At 36.7% G+C, this 25776-nt stretch overlaps 1 protein-coding gene across 1 annotated transcript in view; it reads left to right on the top strand.

Moving 5' to 3' along the window:
• The window catches only part of LOC121388147, a 102278-nt gene that overhangs the window by 37222 nt on the left and 39280 nt on the right, over positions 1-25776 (top strand). The window contains exon 2 of the mRNA XM_041519384.1: positions 3316-3380. The gene's annotated coding sequence lies outside the window, so the exon portion shown is untranslated. The remainder of the gene's footprint in view (positions 1-3315; positions 3381-25776) is intronic.

The following is a 25776-nucleotide window of genomic DNA, read 5'->3' as shown; positions in this document are numbered from 1 at the left end:
TGCGACAATGAACCTAGCACAGGTTTTAACGAACCTCCCAGTTGTCCCGTGGCGCAAGTCGGCTTTATCCCACGCTACTGGCGTCTGTGATTAATTGGACGTTAAGTTCCTGCCCACTGACCAATGTCACCAGCCTGAAGCCCCGTCTGTCCACGCATTGGCCACGTCTGACTGACCTTGCATTATGTTGATTCATGTACTCTTGTTTCTGTGATCCAAATGACTCCTATGGCAAACAACACACGTCAGATAGGCCCTACAGTAAGTAAAACAAACATTGTTTCTTCTTGTCTTTATAATGGTCTTGTGTTGTATACGTTGGTGAATGAAACCCCCATCTTGTAATTTGTTGTACAAAGATTTTTTTTTTTTTTTAAAGAAGAAAAATAGTCAGTGTTGAAAAGTAAGGAAGGAAGGAAGGAAGGAAGGAATGTTTTATTTATTTGACACACTCTACAGAGTTTAATTACGATTATATGCCGTCGGACATATGGTTAAGGACCACACAGATGATGGTGAGAGGAAACCCGCTGCCGTCTCGCAATGGGCTACTCGTGAAATGCAGCATCCAACAGACACGATAGTACATAACACGGCCTTTGTTACACCAGTTGTGGGCCATTAGCTGGAATGAGAAATAGCCCAATCCTGGACCGACCCGCGCACCAGACGAGCGCTTTAACACTGGGCTACGTCTAGCTCCTCAATGGCGGATCCAAGATTATATAAATGGTTAGTGTTTAATGGAGTAGGGGTAGCGCGAGGTGTATTCGGTATATATATTTCTTACACCCGTTGGTGAGAACACCGTGTGTTATTTTTGATAACATATAGTTGTCTAAACACGTACGTGTGTTAAAAATGTCAAGACATACGACTGGCTGCTCCTAGGTGATGACCAAGTCACCAATGCCATACGTCCAATAAAAAACAGTACGGTGGAAATCGTTTACACTGTGACGTATAGTTAATGTGGCAATCATGACATCACTGAGGGCGGTCACAAACTATAACATTAACCCAAACCCTAATTTATATCGTAATGTTGATGACACTGGTATTTATGAGAGAACAGTGGCGAATTGAAAACTCTGCGATGTGATTGCATCATGTTTAATTGCACTAGCTCATTTTCATTCATTGCAACTTATTTTCGTGCTTACATCTAATTAAGGTTCAAGCACGCTGTCCTGGACACATACCTTTGCTATCTGGGCTGGTTGCCCAGGTGCAGTGGGTTAGTTGTTTAGTGAGAGAGAAGAGGGTGTAGTGGCCTTACACCTATCCATTGAGCCCTTGAGAACTCGCTATGGGTTGGAGCTAGTACCGGGCTGCGAACCTTGTAACTACCAGCCTGTAGTCCGATGGCTTAACCACTGCACCACCGAGGCCGGTTGCTCCAGCTCAACGTGTGCAACCTGGTGGTGTTTATGCAATACCACCGTGTATAACACAGCTGTTTTGATTATCTGCAATTCATTGTAATTCGATAATCTTCGGTTATACGACGAGGCCGGTACAATGACAGAATGCGCTTATTCTCCCACTTATCTACATTTGTAAGTCCGAGGCCGCATTGTTCCAGTTGGTTGTGGTGACTACAAAACGATTACGTTCCTCGTGTGCTGACACCGCTACATTTCAACATTTGGGTTCTGTTTGTAGTCGGGCTTCCATTGTGATTACGAACATTTACCGAATTAGTATGTTCTCAGTGATGGCTGGTGTGGCGATCCTGTTTAGCAAATTTTAAAGTTTTTTTTGTACAAAATGTCATCTATGTCTGTATAGTTACAAGATAGTTCGTGTTTCTTTTAAAATAATTTTATGTTGTTTTTGTTTTATGGTAGTTTTTTGTTTGTTTGTTTGTTTTTGTGTGTTGTGTTGGTTTGTGTTGTGTGTGAGAGAGAGAGAGAGAGAGAGAGAGAGAGAGAGAGAGAGAGAGGAGAGGGAGGGGGGGGGGAGAAGAGAGAGAGATTTGGTGGTGGTTGTTGTAACATTCTATTTCATAGATCCAATAAATTAACCCATCCACCTACGAATATTATAAATAGCTGTACTAAGTCTGACTCGCCAACTCTCATTAAACAGCCAAGACTTGTAGAATAAAACCCTCTCCAACAAAAACAAAACCCCAACCCCCCCAAAAAAAAACCCCAAAACAAAACAAACAAAAACAAAATAAAAAACAAAACAAAACCACATTTTACAAAACAAAACAAGCACAACCACCAATAACAATATACAAATGAACATACTCGATATCTTTAATAATAATAATAATCAGCTAAGCCTACTGCTATGCGGTTAAGTTGACCCTCGGGTATTATATTGATATTTGTCAGGCCCGTATGAACGATATCGGAATGATGGGAGAGGGGATTGGGGGCGCAAAAAAACACATACTTTCGTCCTCGAGTGTGTGTGTGGTGGGGGGGGGGGGGCAGACCCCTCCGGTTTTTCTATGTTTCGTTTGTGTTTTTGGTGTGTGTGTGTGTGTGGGGGGGGGGGGGGGGTGAGTAAGGAACAAAATCTAGTTTAGTGAGTAGAGCGCTCGCCTGAGGTAGTTATGTAGGAGGATCGAATCCCCTCGATAGAACAATTCTCTGATTGTTTTTTCCCTGTCCCAACCAGTACCCTACGACAGATATATCAAAGGTCGTAGTATGTGCTGTCCTCTCTCTCTCTCTCTCTCTCTCTCTCTCTCTCTCTCTCTCTCTCTCTCTCTCTCTCTCTCTCTCTCTCTCTCTCGCTCTCTCTCTCTTTGTGTGTGTGTGAGCGAGTACATATTTAAAGATCTTTTGTTGCTATATGCTCAAGTGATGCCGTTAAGAAAAACCAAAACGTCTTTTAAAAATAATTATCTTCCCTCTCCACTCTCGGTACTGCCCTGCACATAACAATGAGCCGGTTTGTACGCGACAACTTGACAGCGTGGCGAGTGAGTGATTTACTACCGCTTACTATGCGGCGATGATCGAATACAGGATGTAATGGTCAACTAACGATGGCCCACTTGTTTTAATTTCCACTCAATCCTTTTACATCGACATCTGGTTCTTACAGACTTACAGCAAGTGTACAGCATTTTGACCACGGGTGCTGGCGGGCTACGGGTATCGATCGGTCCGCCTACATAATGTACGGTCGCGCAACAGTCTATTTAGACACTGTGTGATAGCGTCATTTTAAAGTCCCCGGTAATAACTTAGCTGTGTTAGGTCTTCGGGCACACTAATGCCCTGTGATCACCACAAAATGCCCCAGCTCCCGTGAGAGGCTTATTATAATGACGACTGCTTTTGTTTTCCTTAGGTCATTGCTTCGCCGTTTCCCATGACAGCGTATTCGAAAGGTGTTTGGCAACAGTACACTGAATGGTAAGCATTGTGGGTTTTTTCCCCTATTCAATCGTAGTGCACGTAAAACTGTTGTTTGATATGTTAAATATATTACTGGCATTAATATTCAACAGGTACGGGAAACGTACGTTATGCTTTTGATAAGATCATTACTACATTTATTACGCAGTGTGTTATCGGAACTTATCCTCCATATAATAGGTCGCTGCAACCTACGCAGCATTACGTGTATCGGTATGTCAAAGGCCGTGATTATCATAATATGTGTGGCAAAGTGCATATAGGCTGTATACAGTGAAACCTCTAAAAAAAAACCCCATACCCTCTGTAAACCGGAATTCCCTCAAAGCCGGACATTTTTCGCGGTCCCTTTTTATATACATGTATATACAGAAGAGAACCTCTCTAAACCGGATACCTCAAATAACCGGACTTTTTAATTGATCAAGGGAGTAGTTTTATTGTTCCACTAATATACTGAACAAAATTAATTAAGGCCCAATATATAAACCATTTGATCAGTTTTTTGGTTTATGTTTTGTGATCACATTTTGATCACAGACGACTTGTGAACATTGTTTGATAAGAAGTTTGACCAGTGAATCGCGAGTGATGCACAAACAGAGATATATTTGGTACAATATTATTGTAAAGAAATGCCATAAATACTGTCTCGTAATTAATGGAGTTGAGTGTATAAATGTCAAGTTATCTCAGTCTGGGTTTGGATAATGCATGTCAGGACTCCAGATAATCTATTATACAAATTAAAATACAGATAATATAATTAGTAACATATTTAGGGAAAAGTGCAATATTATTTTAAATATTCTTTGTCTTTCTGTTTTCAATATATATATTTTTTAACCACAGGCTACATGAATGGGGGTGGGGTAGGGTTGGGGTGAGCTGTGTCCCCCACTCAAAGATAAAAGTATGTTTTGGTCCTAATCCCTATAGATAATTAAAAAAAATATACATGTATGTCTTGAGATTATCTCCCCCCCCCATTAGAGATTGTGTCCCTCACTCTAGATGTCATTAATTTCATCCGGGCATGGACCAACATGATATAATTGTCAAGGGGTAGTTGTGATTATACCAGAATGGAATTAGTGGAGGTTGGCGTTGGGGAGTGTGTGTGTGGGGGGGGGGGGGGGGAGTTCAAAGGGCAGTTCTTTGTAAAAGATAACATTTTAAGGGGAAGTTGTAAGAAAGAATATAACTGTAAGAGATAATATGATAATTAGTTTGGGTTGGGGGTACAAGGGGTATATTTGTAAGATATAATATACAAGTGTATACTATAGCAGGGGCGTAGCATGATCTAGACCTTGGTGGGGGGGAGGGGAGGGGCTGATTCAAATATTACTAGTAACAATTGACGCTGGTAAAACTGCATACCTTTGGTTGTTACAGTATCTTGTCTTCACAGTAGGTTCACCCCTATATTAAACAGATCTTTAATCTATACAGTTTGATGGTAATTTGTTAAGAAGCTTTAGTCACTAATCCTAAAATGTTTTGTAACATGTTTAAAACTTAAAAGCATGTTTTTATATGAGCTTTGGCATTATTTCGTAAATGCATATAGTTCTATGCCAATTTGGCAAACATATACACAATGACATCATGTAGTTTAAAAAGTTTGCATTTATGCGTCTGAATTTTTGTTGTTAAATTTGTAATAAACTTTTATTTTAATGGAGTTCGTTACAGATACATGTACATGTATTTTTAGATCTGTGAATGAATAAAATACAAAGCTATAGCAATATTCAGAACAGAATATACAGCACTTGGTTTACAGTGCTTCTATATATCAGACTTTGTCTTTTAAGATCGCTGGTACAGCACACATAATTTCAATCTGGCGAGTGTGAAAAATAATGCACGTTGCAATTAAAATAATTTTGTATATTGATTGCCACAATTTACCTTGTGTAGCTGATAGAAAGACCAGTTTAATAATACTAGAAAAATAACAAATGTGATAAGGATGGTAACATCCATGCAAGCTTTTTAATATATGACTGGTATTTATCTTTGCTATATAAATTGGAAAACACTGGTTTAACAAACATCTTCGAAGACGCACCAATCCGATCCTTTGCCTATTTAATTTATTATTAATTAGAAACAGTATACTTTTACGTCTGATAAGATTACGTCTGATAAGGCTAACTCATTTATACTGTTCATATAGTTATGAAAAAAATTGAAATGAATTAAATAGTGGCTTCTGTAGCATACACAAATGAACTCGTTATGGAAATCAGTGAGGTCTGTAAATTTGTCTCGAGTAGTTCATAACTGTGAGATCCCGACAATGGCAAGCGTGTAATGTTCTACTTGCTTTAAAAAAATAAATTTAGACAAAGTCAGTTTAAAAGCAGATGGAATAATAAAAAAGAAAAGAAATGACAATAGGTCTGTAAGAATCTTTATTATGGCATCCCACATTTGGAATAAAATCCTTTGTATAATGACAGATTTTGTTGGAGTTTGTATATTTTTTTTACAAACAACACTGGGACCGTTCTAGATCAATAACATACCGCTGATGACATAGATGTCAGAGCCGTTCATCACTGGTAGTGGTAGGTCAAATGACATGTTACAAAATGTTGAGGGAGGGACAGTGGTTACATAAGTGTTGAATTAAAAATGCCACGTGAATGTCAGTGTCCCAACCAACACTATCAATTGAACAAATTTTGGCCTACGTTTAACAAGTTATTTAAAAAAATAAAATAATATGAGGGATCTAATTCAGTCGGTAGTACACACCTAAAATGCTTGGGTCGTAGTTCTAATGAACCACCTCAAAACCAGTGGGTTTTTCCCATCCTAATTATCCTAATCATGTTCATTGTACATAATAATGAAATTCAAGAAAACTTGATTCCTACATATGTTTAGCTGCAGTTCATCAAACCATCTAACACTGAAATGGTATCTATAATTGTGTGCATCAAATTATCTGAATAGTACATATTGTAATTAAAAAATCGAATTGTCTTCATCAGAGTATGTCATAATTATATTTCTATAGGACTGCTTCTGAAATTTTTTAATAACTCCATTCCTGAAAGGAAATAGAAGTCTGACTACATGTACATTAATGAACCAAACAACACAAAATTAGAAGAAAACATTATTGGTTTATTGATTCATTTTTGAAACATATGTCTCTACATTTGCATGTACCAATTACTTCATAAATTATAATGCTTGATTTTCACTCACCGTAACATTTTGATGAGTGTGATTTTTCACTTGCCTAAGCATTTTGAGGTGTGCAATTTTTCACTTGCTATGGTTTTTCAAAAGCCCAAGACTGTATATATATACATGTTCATGTATTTGTATGGATATGTATGGATATGAAAGGAAGAAAGAAATATTTTATTTAATGATGCACTAAAAACATTTTACAATGATAGATACATGTATGTACATACAAACTTATTTTACACAAAAATTGATTTTGAGATGCTACAATCAATTACAATGTGAACTCAAGTGCATTGGTTATAGAGATATTCATATTCTAAGCAAGAAAATGTAAGTAAATTGTATTTGTATGGATATGTATGGATATGAAAGGAAGAAAGAAATATTTAATTTAATGATGCACTAAAAACATTTTATTTATGGTTATATGGTGTCAGACATATGGTTAAGGACCACACATATATTGAGAGAGGAAGCCCACTGTTGCCACTTCATGGGCTACTCTTTTCGATAGCAGCAAGGGATCTTTTATATGCACCATCCCATAGACAGGACAGTACATACCACAGCTTTTGATATACCAGTCGTGGTGCACTGGCTGGAATGAGAAATGGCCCAGACAGACCGCGCATTGAGCGAGCGCTATACAGTTGGGCTACGTCCCACCCCCTTGTATGGATATTGTATTGAACCCTAACTGGTAGCTTAACTACTACACGTGCATCACCACAGTTAGTAATAGAAGGAGTTTTCAGCACTAGCAAGACTTCCACTTGCCCCCACCCCCCAATATACACATCTGCTTTTTCATGTTTTTTAAAACCCTGTTTTATCATAACATGTTTTAAATTAACATACAAAGCATTATATGGACCTTTGTCCGAATTATTAAAAATTTCATTTGGCCATTAAAAACAATGATAGATACATACAAACTTATTTTACACAAAAAATTATTTTAAGATGCTACAATCAATTACAATGTGAACTCAAGTGCATTGGTTATAGAGATATTCATATTCTAAGCAAGAAAATGTAAGTAAATTGTAATTTTAGTTAATAGTGTAAAAATATAATATATGCTGAATATCTTTTAAAATGGCTACAAACTCAGGATAATCCCTTTAAGGCTGTGTATATCTGGCCTCGGTGGTGTTGTGGTAGGCCATCGGTCTACAAGTTTGTAGGTACTGGGTTCAGATCCCAGTCGAGGCATGGGATTTTTAATCCAGATACCGACTCCAAACCCTGAGTGAGTACTCAGCAAGGCTCAATGGGTAGGTGTAAACCACTTGCACCGACCAGTGATCCATAACTGGTTCAACAAAGGCCATGGTTTGTGTTATCCTGCCTGTGGGAAGTGCAAATAAAAGATCCCTTGCTGCTAATCGGAATGAGTAGCCCATGTAGTGGCGACAGCGGGTTTCCTCTCAAAATCTGTGTGGTCCTTAACCATATGTCTGATGCCATATAACCATAAATAAAATGTGTTGAGTGTGTTATTAAATAAAACATTTCTTTCTTTCTTTCTTTCTATATATTGCCATAATTTCTTACACACCCCTTGGTGAGAACACTATGCTTTATGTTTTGATAACAGTTGTTTACACATGTACAATTTCAAGACATACGACTGGCTGCTCCTAAGTGATGATCAGGTCACCAATGCCATACATCCAATAAAAAACTATGTGATGTAAATAGATTACACTGTGACATTTAGTTAACCAGACAACCATGGGTCTGTGACGCATAAGTTGGCTACAAGTGCAACGGCTGTAAATAATTTTTAGTAAAAAAATCTGTAAAAATTTGCTTAAAACCTGGTTTTTGAGGATATGTAACAAATAGAATAATATATTAATTTCCGATAGATACTATTTATCTCACAACTCGTTTAAAAACGTATCAAAACTTGCTTTTGCTCGTTAGATACATTTTAAAACCACTCGTCGTGAGATAAATGGTATCTAATGGCCACTTGTGTGTTAGTCTCCATTTATGACTGTTTTCACAACTCAAAATGAAGGAAGTAAGTCATCACAATTCGACATACTATTAATACTAAGTAACATGATTATTTCTCACTATTTGTGTGCATTAAACACATGTGCCTGCAAAACTGATCTTCTCAATTAGCCGGTTTTATGAAACGTCAAATTCTATTTGCAGCTAGTTGTTAAACATCGAGGGAGCAAGACTCACTTTACTATTCCCTTCTCATCACTTCCGTGTATGGACTGCCAGAATAAGTCTTTGCCTGAACACTGAAATAATTTGTTAATGGATATTTCTGCTCTAGAGAGAGCTTACAGACCTGCCAGGTGGCTATTTTAGGGCCTTTCAAAGGGATGATATTGTCCACTGGGGAAAAATGAGATGGGCTTTTCAGTCACCCTCAGACCCCCACCCACCAATTTTCTGCTTGAGATAGTCATCATAATCAATTGATTTGAATGTGTTTATTGTGTCAGCAGGGGGCATTTGTGTAACTTGTTTAAGCTGATCTAGCTGTGTGAGTTTTTGTGTGATTGTCAGGAGCAGGATGGAGATCAGTGGTTTGTAAAACTTAGCAACCTCTGCAATTAAGAAAATGTACATGGTAGATATTTTTCCGTGGAAAAATAGTGTCCACAGTATTTTCCATGGCAATTTTTCCGTTAACATGTTTGCAACTCTTGATTGTAAGTAAATTTGAACGATTAGTGTTATTTGTTTTGTTTGCCAATATGCTGTAAAATTTATTAATACCATGCAGTGGCGGTATTCGTTGATTAAAAGTGACATAACAGTTAACATGCAAATGACATGTGCATATTCAAGAACAATGGGGTTGCAAAGGGATGGCAATTTATCATATATTGCATTGTCAGTCCGCAGTGACATGCCAGTTCTATCTTTATATTTTAATTATATTACATCAGTGTCAGAATATATTTAATGTGATATGAATTAAAATAATTTTCTTTAATAACGGCATAATTTCTGTTAAAAAATCTGTCACCAAGACCAAACGCCCCCCTTTGAAGCCCAAGTAAATTGGTAAAGTTTGTTTAGTTTTTTTGGATTAGGCCACTCGCCACCAGAAAAGGGTAGCATATTTGCCAATATAAATGACGGAGAAATTTTTATTAAACTATTGGAAGGATCTCTCTCTATATATGTATTTCTACAGATATCTCATCATCAGGCTGACCATAACACTTCAAGTAACTTGTAGCAGTGTATGTTAAACATTTTACTGAAAATAAAACACCCGTAATGCACCACAGCCATGTTTCAGCGATGTATAAGCTGTCACCCCCATTCCTGCAATCCAGTGGTCCCTGCAATGTACATGCTATGAATGGTCAACAGAGTTCAATGAGCTAATTGATACTCGCTTAATGCTGGTATTTTGCATGTATTTATGGTCATGCCTGATGACGCTGAGATTCAGATACTTAGTAATAACGGTGCAGTTACTGTTTTAATAGTCACCTTGAATCTGTTTTCAGTGCACAAAGTATATTTTATTTTTAACAATAAAGAAAAAATCCATCTTGGAAAAAAAAAAATCCAGTATAGTCCACGGCAAAAAAAAAATGCTGCAGAGAATGAACAACTCTGTGGCAATCTCCACGGCATTGCTGATTGCTGCAAGCAATTGCAGGCCTTGCTTAGTGGTCATGGGACATTGGTTGGAATGGGAAAAACACCACCAAATGGCCTGCCAAAGGGGTTTGATCCTATGATCTAAGCAATTTAAGCATGGTCTCTACCAACTGAGTTGCATCTTAGCTCCCAAACTGTAGTTAGAAGGTACACACATGACCTGTTTAAATACAGGTACATACATGTACATGTACATACAAAAGATTGTTCACTTTAGTCTGTCCCACATTGAACGCCTTTTTTCATACCATGAAATTTACTACAAGTTATTTATTTCTGAGGCGATTGTTTTGTAACTTGTTACACAAAAATAGTTGTCAGTCCTTGAAATTCGCGGTGGCAATCGGCAATGCTGTTGCAAAAGCTATCGCAAAATTGATTTGTGACAGCATTTCATTGCCGTCGCAAATCTGGGAGTGGTGAAAAGTCTGTAGGCATTTTTCTCTAAACTCTGTCCAATTACAGATCCCAGAAAAAAGCATTTATAATCTAGTGTGGCCCAATTTTTTATCAATTAATATAAATCAGTTTATTCCAGTATAGAAGTGTACTAAAGTAAAGTTGAGATGTCATCTTTTAGCATATTACTGCAGTGGATCATAGATAAATAATTTTGACAGCATTAATCTTTTCTTTAAAATTGCCACCATAGTGCTGTTGCAAAATTGATTTACAATGGCATTTAACTGCCGTAGCATACTGGTCTGAATTTCAAGGGCTGAGTTTTTGTTTTTTGTTATTTCTAAAACACTTTTATTTTTCTTCTCATGTCAAACCAAACTGAAATTATTAACAAAAAACACTTTTGTAGAAGGATGGAGCAGATTATAAATCAGTAGATGTACTGTACAATATTGTCATTCTTTTTTTGTCACTTTTAATTGAAACCTTTATGTAGCCTACTCGAAAATATTTCCCAAAAGAAACACAACAAGGTTGGGAAGGGTTCGAGGGTTTATTCTCTCTATCACACCATACGCATGGTTCTGTAAAAATAATTACAAACGATAAATACACTGATAATAACAATAATTAACAACCTTGACTTAATCATAAAAATAAATTACAAATGTCATTACATAGCAATATATATATATATACTCATTTAAACCATTATCACACAATTATGCCAAGTTACTGGCATAATACTTTCCTTCAAAAATATACATATACGTTTTGGCGACATTAGTGCCAAAAACAATCATCAAAATAATTACATGCATTTAAGATAATTAAATGCGGTTATACCATTTTTTTTACAAAAAGCAGTAAAGACTTGGCAATATTATTGCCAACGTCACTCGATTACAAAACAAACAACTTCCCCATTTCAAATGCTGTCAATATAAAACAATAACGTTCGGGTTTGTATGACAAACGTTAAAATAAAGACCATTACAGAATACAAACCGGAACAATCGATTTAAAAAAAAAAAAAAAAAAAAAAAATATACATAAAATACTCGGTTACAGCGCAGGTGAAACAAGTCACGTACGTTGGTCAAGACGCACGTGAAACACCTTCGCTGCAAGAATTGCATGCAATACAGAAATAGATAATACTACTACATGTACCTGGGCTTCATCCTGTAAGTGCCAAAAGGAAGTCTGAAGATAACGAAAGGCTCAGGAAAAGGAAAAGGCAACGGCAAGTCGTAAGTATGTAACGTGTTGTGTCACTGTCTACACTCAGCGCTGCACGGACCTGACTCACGATCATGTCACACCAAATACACATAACCATTGGATAGAATCAACCAATGGCTCGTCCCTAGCCAGTATGGCGAGAAACAACCATAAAAGGCTTTGTCTAATGTACCAATATGATATTCTCAATGCAGATTGAGAATATCCTATAATGAAATAAGTAGAATCCTAAAATAAATATTAATAGTAATAAATAAAATGTTATTTATATACAAACGGCCAAATATTTAGTCCCCGTTACATTTACATACTGCAACTGTATCCAAGCCTTCTTGATAGTATGGTGGTTAATTGGCCAATAGCCAATTGTGACTAGACAAATGATGATTTCCTTGGTTGCTATACAATCAGTTATTTGGCAGTTGTATTGTGTGGCATCACCTTTAGAGAAAACCTGCTACACTTTTTCCATTAGCAGCAAAAAACTTTTATATTGACTTCCCACAGACAGGACAGCACATACCACAGGCTTTGATATACTAAGCATGGGGCATTGGAATTTTTTTGGCCTGATTTACATATATATATATATGCATGCTTTCCTTTAAGTCAATGTGTATGTTTATACTTGCAACTCTACCTATATATTATTTACCTGTGTTTTTTTAATGATTTGTCTTATATTTCATTAAATTATAACATGTCTACCCGCATGTATCTGTGAATTTTACCTGCATGTTTTTATTGAATTATAACATGTCTACCTGTACAGTTTACTTGCGAATTTTACCTGTATGTTTTTAATGAATTATAACATGTCTACCTGTACAGTTTACCTGTGAATTTTACCTGCATGTTTTTATTGAATTATAACATATCTACCTGTACAGTTTACCTGTGAATTTTACCTGCATGTTTTTTTTTATTGAATTATAACATGTCTGCCTGTACAGTTGACCTGTGAATTTTACCTGCTTGTGTCTGACAAAGATGAATCTCGCCATTAACTTGAATGTCACATCAGTCACCCTTTAGTTGCCACTTCCTCGTGGGTAATTAACTGTCGGTTCGATGTCTGTAGGACACGATGATTACATGCATGAATACCTGTACACGTGGACACGTGCAGCTCGACATGGCTTATTAATATCTGTCAGCTTTTTATGGGTGAGAATACATTACAACATACATGTAGTTGGATTGCCATATGTGTGTTAGACCATTGTTGGATTGCCATACGTGTGTGTTAGACCATTGTTGGATTACTATATGTAAGACCATTGTTGGATTGCCATATGTGTGTTAGCTCGTTGTTGGATTGCCATATGTAAGACTATTGTTGGATTGCCATATGTAAGACCATTGTTGGATTGCCATATGTAAGACCATTGTTGGATTGCCATATGTGTGTTAGCCCATTGTTGGATTGCCATACATAAGACCATTGTTGGATTGTCTTACTCAAGACCATTGTTGGATTGTCTTACTCAAGACCATTGTTGGATTGTCATATGTAAGACCATTGTTGGATTACCACATGTATGATCTTTGTTGAATTGCTATATATGTTGGACATTGTCGGATTACCATAAGTTAGACCATTGTTGGATTACCATTGTTGGATTGTCATAAGTTAGACCATTGACAATTTGTTGGATTACCATAAGTTAGACCATTGTTGGATTACCATATGTTGGACCATTGTTGGATTACCATACATATTACAGACCATTGTTGGATTGTCATAAGTTAAACCATTGTTGGATTACCATACGTTGGACCATTGTTGGATTGCCATACATATTAAAGACCATTGTTGGATTGTCATAAGTTAGACCATTGTTGGATTACCATAAGTTAGACCATTGTTGGATTACCATACGTTGGACCATTGTTGGATTGCCATACATATTAAAGACCATTGTTGGATTGCCATAAGTTAGACCATTGTTGGATTGTTAAATGACATGTAAAGTACTTGTCATATTGTATTGAAAATGTAATTACATCATTGTTGGATTGCCATACATTACATATTAAGACCATTGTTGGATTGTCATACATCAGACCATTGTTGGATTGTCATACATCAGACCATTGTTGGATTGTCATACATCACACCATTGTTGGATTGTCATACATCACACCATTGTTGGATTGCCATTCCTTAGACCATTGTTGAATTGTCATACATCAGACCATTGTTGGATTGCCTTTCGTTAGACCATTAGACTACATGTAAAGGTACTCGTTAATATTGTAGTGAAAGTGTGATTAGTAATACAGATTTTTTGTTTTGAATGCACAATGCATGTTGACAAAAAGGTTGTACAGCAGGTATACGTGTATGTAAAATGCACATTAAAGTGCAGAAAATAAGCAATTAGTTTCAGAAATCAGGCAGATAAAACATTACTGACAGCTGCAGTGGTAGTTTAAGGTACCCAGGGTTTTAGATTGCATCAAAATTGAGGCAATAAATGTTGTGACCCAAATAATCATGCTCATATTAACTACAAACATGCTGATCTCAAAATATTTCACCTCAGAATCACTGAAATGTTAAATTTAATTATATTAAAATAACTTGAAATGCATTTCTGAATATTGACAACTCTCCAGCAGCTGTTAATGACAGTACTGAACTAAAACGACCTCCTTGCACTCAGAAAAGTTATGTGAAAAGACAAAAGTCCCCATTGTGCCCAAGTTAGTGAGATCTAAATACCAGTTGTGGTGCACTGGTTGGGATGAAAAAAAAAAAAAAAAAATCGGAGAATTAGTCCACTGAGGTGATTTGATCCTATGACATCTATCTCAGGTAACCGGCCTCAGTGGCATAGTGGTTAGGCCATCGGTTTACAGGCTGGTAGGTACTGGGTTCAGATCCCAGTCGAGGCATGGGATTTTTAATCCAGATACCGACTCCAAACCCTGAGTGAGTGCTCCGCAAGGCTCAATGGGTAGGTGTAAACCACTTGCACCAACCAGTGATCCATAACTGGTTCAACAAAGGCCATGGTTTGTGCTGTGGGAAGAGCAAATAAAAGATCCCTTGCTGCTAATCGGAAAGAGTAGCCTATGTAGTGGCGACAGCGGGTTTCCTCTCAAAATCTGTGTGGTCCTTAACCATATGTCTGATGCCATATAACCGTAAATAAAATGTGTTGAGTGCGTCGTTAAATAAAACATTTCTTTCTTTCTATCTCAGGTGAGCACTTTACTGACTGAGCTAGATCCTGCCCTTAGTTTAAGTAACTGGGTAAAAGCAAGATGTTTATTTTTTTCCTTTTGTTGTTTTAATTTTAATTTTTTGTATTATTACTAATTTTTAGAAATTACTCATACATGTATGCATGAATCAGGAATTACGTCAGAAATGTAACAAATAATATAATTTTTAATTTTGCATATTTTGTTTTAAAATGCATAATCAAATTCAGAACATACCAATTCCCATATTTTTATATTTACCAGTAGGTGGAATTTACTGTAATTATAAAAGTTCATTCATCAAATTTTAACTAAAATTTATATTTGATGACTGATGGCTTAAATCCCATTGTATGTACATTTATACGGCATTACAGAAACAATTGTTAAATATATACAAAGCCTGCAATTCAATATAATTTCCATGGCAAAAAAACATGCCATTGAAGAAAAAAATGTGCTGTGGAGAATTAAAAACTACACAGCGATCTCCACAGCATTGCCGATTGGATCTCCACAGCATTGCTGATTGCTGTGTTCAGTTGCAGGGGTTGTATATAGCTGCTTCACTTCTTATCTGTTGTATCATATTTCTGGTCTCTTGCTTAGAATATCCTTTTTTGTATGTTGGGTGTGGTGCATTTTTATAAGCTGAGCACTGTTGTCCACGACCTATGCCCCAGGAGGGACAATGGTCATAAGTAATGTGGTGTTCTATAATGACTCGAGACTGAATGTGGCTGTTTAATGCTTGTTAGAATTTGAATGAATGAATGAATGAATGAATGAATGAATGTTTAATGACATCCCAGCACGATAAATACAGTGGCTATTGGGTGTCAAACTGATTCAACTTGAATACTACTGAAGGTTTTTAAGTATCTTTTGTGTTTTGGTTGTCCTAATGTTTACGGCGGATCAAGACTTGATAAGAATTTGGTGCTTGCTAAACTAGAGTAATATGGAGCGATTCTAAGTACTGTTTGTATCATTTTCATTTCAACTTATTTTTGTGCTTATATCCAATTAAGGTTCAAGCACACTGTCCTGGGCACACACCTCAGCTATCTGGGCTGTCTGTCCAGGACAGTGGGTTAGTTGTTAGTGGTTAGTGAGAGAGAAGAGGGTGAAGTGGTTTTACACCTACCCATTGTAGCCATTGTACCTACCAGCCTTATGTCTGATGGCTTAACCACATCACCTAGGCAGAACTTTAATACTACTGAAGGTTTTTAAGTATCTTATGTGTTTTGATTGTCCAAATATTTACAGAGCATCAAGGCTTGATATGACAATTTGGTGCTTGCTAGAACTTGAATAATATGGAGGGATTCTATACTGTTTGTATCCTAGTTGTCTTAATGTCAGAAACACAAGACTTGAGGTACCGTAATTAACCATGTTGGTGCTTGCTAGAACTTGAATAATATGGAGGGATTCTATACTGTTTGTATCCTAGTTGTCTTAATGTCAGAAACACAAGACTTGAGGTACCGTAATTAACCATGTTGGTGCTTGCTAGAACTTGAATAATATGGAGGGATTCTATACTGTTTGTATCCTAGTTGTCTTAATGTCAGAAACACAAGACTTGAGGTACCGTAATTAACCATGTTGGTGCTTGCTAGAACTTGAATAATATGGAGGGATTCTATACTGTTTGTATCCTAGTTGTCTTAATGTCAGAAACACAGACTTGAGGTACCGTAATTAACCATGTTGGTGCATGCTAGAACTAGAATAATATGGAGGGATTCTATAGTTTGTATCCTAGTTGTCTTGATGTCAAAAACACAAGACTTAGGTACTGTTTGTATCCTAGTTGTCTTAATTTCTACAGAAACTCAAGATTTGGAAGTAATCATGTATGGTGCTTAACTAGAACTAGAATAATACGTAAGGTTTCTAAATACTTTTTGTATTTTTGTTGGCTTAATGTCTACAGAGGGTGATGGGACCATTTTATTTGTTGCTTGGAGCTATGAACTTGAATAATACTGAGGTATTCAAAATACCTTTTGTACTTTTGTTGGCTTACTGTCTACTGTAACTCAATACTTCTATGACTTTTGGAATCATACTGAGGGTTTCAAAATACTTTTTATATTTTGGTTGTCTTAATATATCCACAAAAATTCTAGACTTGGTATGACCATTTGGTGCTTGTTAGAACTTGAACACGGTAATACTGAGGAATTCTAAGTACCTTTATGTATCATGGTTGTCAAACTTAATGTCTACAGAAACTCAAAGCTTGATGTAACCATATTTGATGGCTGTGACAACTTTAATAATACTGAGGGATTTTAAGTACCTTTTTTATTTTGGTTATCTTACTGTGTAAAGTAACTTATTCATTTCACTTGAACTTATTTTCGTGCTTGTATCCAATTAAGGATCAAGCACGCAGTCCTAGGCACACACCTCAGATATCTGGGCTTTCTGTCCAGGATAGTGGGTTAGTTGTTAGTGGTTAGTGAGAGAGAGAAGAGGGTATAGCGGTCTTACACCTATACATTAAGTCGTTAAAACTCACTCTGGGTGGGAGCCAGTACCAGGCTGCGAACCTTGTACGTACCAGCCTTACATGTATGTCCGATGGCTTAACCACGACACACAGTAACTCAAGACTTGTTGTGAGTGTTTGGTGCTTACTACAACTTGAATAATACTAAGGGTTTCAAAATACATTTTTGTATTTTGGTTGTCCTAATGTCTATGGAGGCTCAAGACTTGATCTGTGACCATTTTCAGTGGTTAAGCCATCGGACTGCATGCTGGTAGATACAGGCTTCACAGCCCGGTACCGGCTCCAACCCAGAGCGAGTTATTAAGTTCTCAATGGATAGGTGTAAAGCCACTACACCCTCTTCTCTCTCACTAACCACTAACCAACTAACAACTATAACCCACTGTCCTGGACAGATAGCCCAGATAGCTGAGGTGTGAGTGCCCAGGACAGTGTGCTTAAACCTTAATTGGATATAAGCACGAAAATAAGTTGAAATGAAATGAAGTGTGACCATTTAGTGTGACAATTTAGTGCTTTCTAGAACTCGAACAATGCTGAGGGAATCTTAATTAATTACCTCTTTGTATCTAGGGGGTGAGACATAGCCCACTGGTAAAACACTCGCTTGATGCGTGGTCGGTTTGGGATCGATCCCCGTCGGTGGGCCCATTGGGCTATTTCTTGCTCCAGCCACTGCACCACGACTGGTACACCAAAAGCCGTGGTACATGTATGTGTTATCCTGTCTATGGGATGGTGCATATAAAAGATCCCTTGCTGCCAATCGAAAAGAGTAGCCTATGAAGTGTCGACAGCGGGTTTCCTTCCTCAATATCTGTGTGGTCCTTAACCATATGTCCGATGCCATATAACTGTAAGTAACATGTGTTGAGTGCGTCGTTAAATAAACCATTTCCTTTTGTTGTATCTAGGTTGTGTTAATCAGTTAATGTCTATAGAAGCACAATTAAGACTTGATGTGACTGCATTTGGTGCTTGCTGGAACTTGAACAATACAGAGGACTTCTAAGTACGTGTACCTTTTAGCAATACGGTTGACCTCAAGTGAGTGCCATTGAAATCTGAATTCTTTGGAAGGATCTTCCTTGTGATGAATTGATCCAACAGCTAGCAAATAGGTGGTCCCATGTCCTGCTCATTGAGCCGTCCGACCACGTTTATCGATTGATTGGAAAACAGTGTCACGAGTGTCTAAACATTGTAGCTTAGTTTAAGCCGTAATTCAGCACTGCAGGAGGCTGGTGGCTTTATGCAAGTTAAAGCTGATAAATTCGCACATTAGTTGCTCTTCCCGAGAATGCCGCTGGTATTGATCTTTGACATGTTCGGTTTTCCCACTCCATCAGTCAGGACTTAATCAAACGTATCGTGGGGTAATTTGATTGACCTTCATTGTGCCATATTTGATGGGACACCAACTTCCATGGAAAATGTTTAAAAAAAAAAAAAAAAAAAATTCTCTAATCAACTCTTAACATGCCAAAACGTAAAAGTTTGTTTACATCTATGTAATTCTTTTCTTTTTGTATAATTAAAAAAAGAAAAAAAGAAAAAAAGAAAGTTTTTATCAAACAAACATTTTAAAAGGATGACTCTGAATGTCAGTTTCAATCCTTGAATAATCACTTAATTTTGTTATATTTTATTTGGCTAATTAAAATTTAATTTTAGCCAAAGATGATTTGAAAAAAAAAAAAATCATATTTATCAAATTACTACTAATTTTTGGTATCAAACTTAAATCTTGTATATTTGAATTAATTCTCTTTTTTTATAAAATAAAAAATAATTAAAGGTCACTTTTAATAATAAAACCTTATTTGCTTGCTGTACATAACTTGACATTTAACTATCAGATATGATTTATAATATTCAACGATTCATTTTTCAAATTCATTTTACTTCTTTTTTTTTCATCAAGAAAATTAATTCATAATATATTTTGTTTTGTGTTTTAAATATCAGTAACAAAATATTCTTACTAGTGATATTTTTAAATGTTATTAATTGTGATGAAGTGAATTTTTTGTGATATTTTATCTGTTATTCTGTCTATACACGACCCCCGAAAATGTGTCATTTAAGCAATAGTTTTTTAACCTTTTTAATGTGACACGATTCGTACATGAACACCATCAGACCAACAAGAATAAAACTAAGGTGTTAATTGACTTCTTGACATTAGTTGCTCCAGCCAGTGCACCACAACTGGTATATCAAAGGCCGTGGTATGTGCTATCCTGTCTATGGGATGGTGCATATAGAAGATCCCTTACTGCTAATCGAAAAGAGTAGCCCATGAAGTGGCGGCAGTGGGTTTCCTCCCTCAATATAAATATGTCTGATGCCACACAACCATAATTAAAATGTGTTGAGTACGTCGTTAAATAAAAACATTTCCTTCCTTCTTGACATTAGAGAGTGAGGGTGACACATACACCTGTAGCCCAGTGGTACAGCGCTCGCCTGATGCACGGTCAGTTTAGGATCGATCCCCATCGGTGGACCCATTAGGCTATTTCTCATTCCAGCCAGTACACCATGACTGGTATATCAAAGGCTGTGGTATGTGCTATCCTGTCTGTGAGATGGTGCATGTAAAAGATCTCTTGCTACTAATGGCAAAAATGTAGCAGGTTTCTTCTCTAAGACTATATGTCCAAATTACCAAATGTTCGACATTCAATAGCTGGTGATTAAAAAATCAAATCTGCTCGAGTGATGTTGTTAAACAAAATTAATTTTAACTTTGTAGCGTGAGTTAGAGAAATGTTTTTACTATCACAATATACATGGTTCAGATCATAAAGTAAACGTAAACATGCTCATATTCCATGAATTCAGTGCATTGACCTTAAATAATTTACCTGTACGTGAAATCTTAATACATTCTTAATTAATTTCTGACCATAACTCAATGAAACATGTCCCTATGTTGGTTTGCTATGCCACATAAATTGTCCCAAATGGCTCAGATATATGTATTTAAGAAGCCACAATAATTTTTGAGCGGTTTATAAACATTAATTAACAGAGTAGTGAAAAGGTATAGGAAGTGGGTGATCTTCAAATAATGGGTGTACGTATGTATTGGAACAAATTCAGCTGGCAACTGAATGCAGGTTTTTACATGTATATACAGTACGTACGGTGTAGCATCATAAAATTTACAGTAAGTTGTTTTGTTTTGTCAATCATTTCCAGGTACATGTGCAGGGGGTGGGTGGGCTTCGAGGGTCAGTAGCCATCCTGCTCAAACAAATGTCTTAAAACCCCCCCCAAAAAGTATTTTCTGGGGCAGCATATGCCGTGCTCCCCCCCCCTCTAGAAACTTAGCTTGTCAAAGTCCAGACCCACCTCCCCCATGCCTGATTTAAATTTGGCTTGACGTAAAAAAAAAAAAGAAGATCAGAAATAGAAAATGAAAACTGTTTTGGAAATGGCAAAAATGTTGTATTTTTGATGTTCAGTTTGTAAAAACATTGGACAAAATATACATAAAACAGCAATACACTGTTTACTTACCTCGGCTAGAACTATATATCTGCTCCTGGTGTTTGAAATAATTACTTCACAATTGTTTTATTTCTTCCTTCAACAAAATAGATTACCAACTATAAGGAAGGAAGAAATGTTTTATTTAACGACACACACAACACATTTTATTTACGGTTATATGGCGTCAGACATATGGTTAAGGACCACACAGATATTGAGAGAGGAAACGCGCTGTCGCCACTTCATGGGCTACCCTTTTTGATTAGCAGCAAGGGATCTTTTATATTCACTATCCCACAGACAGGATAGTACATACCACAGCCTTTGTTACAACAGATGTGGAGCACTGTACCACTGAGCTATGTCCCGCCCCACCAACAATAAGAGACAGCTGTCTCTAAAGTAAGAAAATAATAATGAAATATAGTTTAATGGGTCAAACTAATCAAGAAAATTTAATTTCCGACTCCCATGAGCACATTACACTCTCCACTATGGATGTATTACTGTTTAATTTTTTAAACTGATCAATGTTTTTACAAATTGCAACTAAAAATATTACATACCATTGACGTCCCAAACTGCGTTCACCTAACGACAAAAACACGAATACAATATTTACGGAAATACTATTCTACATTTTTCAGCTACAATACGTGAAACAAAATAAATTGCAATCAAGTAACGTAAAAAATCAACAATGTGGACGTAAAACAAATCCATTCTAATAAATAAAAGTGAAACACCCTTCTTTAAACAGGAAAGGGTTCGACGTTTCTAACTGCGTTCAGATGCATGCGTTTGCCAAAAATATCATACTGCACATGTGCGGTTCGTCATTTTCAATTCTTAAGGCAACTACATGAAAAAATATATGTGTCTTAATTATGTACAGTTAATTTGTTTGTTTTGTTTAAAGGAAAAATTCAATTTACCGTATCAAGCGTTCTGGTCCGGTCCGCGTTTTATCAACACACATTGCTCACACTTGATGTCAATACTGATAGGCATTACGTTTATGCCTGCGAATAGTTTGTAAAATATAATTTTTTTAATGAATTAATTCTAAATTAACACAATTTATATACTCAAAATTATTTACAACTGTTATGAATGGATTATGAATACTATTCACTACAATAGAGGCACAAAAATGTGGCATATCTTTTGCAGATCGAATATAATAATTGAAAACAAATTCTAACAGGGGTCTTAAAAAAAGGTCATGTGACACGCACCGAAAGTTAATTCATCTTTCTCCATTTTAAGTCAATTTCTACGAGTCATGTGGACCCGATATTGGTAATTTTAAGGAATAAATAAAAACTACTTAGTAAAATTAATGGTTTTAGGGGTTTGTAAAGTTTTGCATTTAGATACTTACTTTTCTCAACTTTATTGTTTATAAAAATGTTCCTGAACTGTGAAAAAACCCCTCATAAATGAACGACATGCCGATGACAACAAATCGGATGTTGATTGCGCGAACCGTGCACGAGAAAACAAAGTGAACGGAATTTGAAGCATAATGCAGTTAGGGACGTTGACGATACATGTATTCATGTTGGTATTTCCTCTTTTTTTATGTAAAGCCAAACTGGACATTTAAAACTTTGGCTAGTCCAAGGTATACTTGCCTCTGATTAAACAAAGTTTGGCATGTGTTAAAATTAAAATTTCTTTTGTTTAACAACACTACTAGAGTGCATTGATATATTAATCATCGGCTTTTCAACCCCTGCAATTAAGAAAATGTCCATGTCAAAAAAGCCTGCCATTAAAAAACCCTGAATATAGTCCAAGGTGAAAAAAGTGCTGTGGAGAATTTAAAACTCCATGGTTATCTCCACAGGACTTCCGATTGCTAGCTGTGGGAAATTGCAGGGGTTGGTATTGGATGTCAGACATGATTGTACATGCATGCGTATGTAGCAGAATCAGTGTAGCAGCAATTACATAAAGAAACTATACCACCATTTGTCATTTTGTTACTTGTTCTAGGATCGATCCCTGTCGGTGGACCCATTGGGCTATTTCTCGTTCCAGCCAGTGCTCCACAACTGGTGTACCAAAGGCTGTGGTATGTACTATCCTGTCTGTGGGATGGTGCATATAAAAGATCCCTTGCTGCTAATCAAAAAGAGTAGCCCATGAAGTGGCGACAGCGGGTTTCCTCTCTCAATATGTGTCGTCCTTAACCATGTCTGATGCCATATAACCGTAAATAAAATGTGTTGAGTGCGTCGTTAAATAATATTTCTTTGCTTGCTTGCTTGCTTGCTTGCTTGCTTGCTTGCTTGCTTGCTTGCTTCGTTACTTCTTGTAGCAGCTTAATATAGTCCGCTTTAGGAAATACACATGTAGCTCCTCAATAAAAAGAACCTACAAAATTCTATGGTTTTTGAAATCATTCTTCGATAATTACACATAGTTGACCTGTGTAGTATTTAAATAACCCATTGGTTTGAAGTTACTTGTTATATTATATGTGGTACTAACTGATAACAACTGTGCAAGTGGTATTATAGTGCCATTTGTATAACAGCAACATCAGGTGATGCACAGGTATGAGGGTTGCTACTGTAACTGAAATTTGTTGTGGTTGATCTGTTGATTTTTCACATGGTACATGTACTCATCAGTTGAGAGTACTCCCTGAAATAAGTAGTCATATTCTGACCATCTCGATAGTGTATTTTGTTACAGAATATATTCTCACATAGACATTGTATTGAACTGCATGGTGGAGTAATTAAGGGTGGTGTGGATCCTTAAACATCTGTGAACATATTTGCTGTAAACCAAATAACAGCTCACACTAGAATGAACAGAATTAATTCCAAAAGGACAAAAAAGGGAGAGAGAGAAAAAAATCTAGTTATATTTTATTTATGAATGAAGAATGCAAATTGAATTAAAGTATACCATGGAACTGACGTTCATTTTAATTAACAGTATATACTCCTCTCTGTGGGAAAGTGCATATAACAAGATCCCAGCTTTCCCTTGGTGATGATATATCAAAATTATCAATTGGACACCTAACAGTCAATGATTAATTAAACCGTATGCTCTGATGATGTTGTTAACAACAACCCCCCAAACCCCCCCCCAAAAAAACCCTATTTAATGTTAGCATTACAAACAGTTACACACTCCCCCAACCCCCCAATTTTTACAAAATAAAACCCCCCCAAAACATACACCACTGAAAAGCAAATGAAAGAAAGCAAAAAAAGCAATTTAAAGCCTGCCCATGGCAATTTTGTGTGAAACGGCCCACTGACAGCAATTTAAAGCCTACCCATGGCAATTGAAAAAAAAAGGAGACTTTTTGCAGCAAATTAATGACTGAAAAGTTATTTTGCTGTATGTAGACATACCTGTATTTTAAATGTACTAATTTAATATTATATACTGGCAGCTAATGTATGCCAAATGTAAACATTTTGCCTACGGCAATTTATATCTGAACGACTGCATTTGCCGGTTATTGATTAGCAACTAAAAATTTTAAATTGTGTAGCGTTATCTGAAACTTGCACTATGATCTCTTGAAACTTGCACTACGCAACAGTATGAAAAGATCTCGGTTCACTATGAATTGTGATGCGATACTGAACAAATGTTCCCTGACTGTATGTACACGCAGCCTTGTTTTGACCTAACTGCCATGGGTTATAGATGTTGGTTTTGTTTTCTCCACAACTTCCTCATTTGTCCATGGTGTAGAATTGAAAGAAAGAAATGTTTTATTTAATGACGCATTCAACACATTTTATTTACGGATATATGGCGTCACACATATGGTTAGGACCACACAGATTTTGAGAGGAAACCCGCTGTCGCCACTACATGGGCTACTCTTTCCGATTAGCAGCAAGGGATCTTTTATTTGCGCTTCCCACAGGCAGGATAGCACAAACCATGGCCTTTGTTGAACCAGTTATGGAGCACTGGTCGGTGCAAGTGGTTTACACCTACCCATTGAGCCTTGCGGAGCACTCACTCAGGGTTTGGAGTCTTTATCTGGATTAAAAATCCCATGCCTCAACTGGGATCCGAACCCAGTACCTACCAGCCTGTAGACCGATGGCCTAACCACGACGCCACCGAGGCCGGTTGGTGTAGAATTGCTCCACTGATACAGATATATTGCCCTGAGAGGACAGTCTTCATTCAGTAGTAAAGTGAATTGATTGACTACACCTGAATGTAGACAGTTTCTGGAGGTCATATTTCTCAAAGTCCTTGGTGACCTCATATTGGAGTTCACCCTTAACCCTCCAGGGAACATGAAATTGCATTAATTTACTCTAAATATAAACTTTAAAAAAGTGCAACCTAATAACATATTTAATTTTATATATAGCTTAAATAGTTTTGACTGATATTCTAAAATACTGCCCACGCCGACCCCCCCCCCCCCCCCCCCCATTGTAAAATATTCAAACTATATTGTCCCTTTAATTTAAATATCTTAACATATGTTATAATAATGCATACCGATGGATGATCGGACAACGGCGACCATACAGTGCCAGCAAGATGTTTGTCAGTCATCGAGTAAAAAGCTTTGATTGCTTTACTTCGCTCAACAGCATATTCGCTGAAAAGCAGAATCGAAACAAC

This window comes from Gigantopelta aegis, chromosome 14 (genome assembly GCF_016097555.1).
Source record: "Gigantopelta aegis isolate Gae_Host chromosome 14, Gae_host_genome, whole genome shotgun sequence".
NCBI lineage: Eukaryota > Metazoa > Mollusca > Gastropoda > Neomphalida > Peltospiridae > Gigantopelta > Gigantopelta aegis.
Note: the sequence above shows the minus strand (reverse complement) of the source record. Positions and strands in the feature narration are given on the sequence as shown.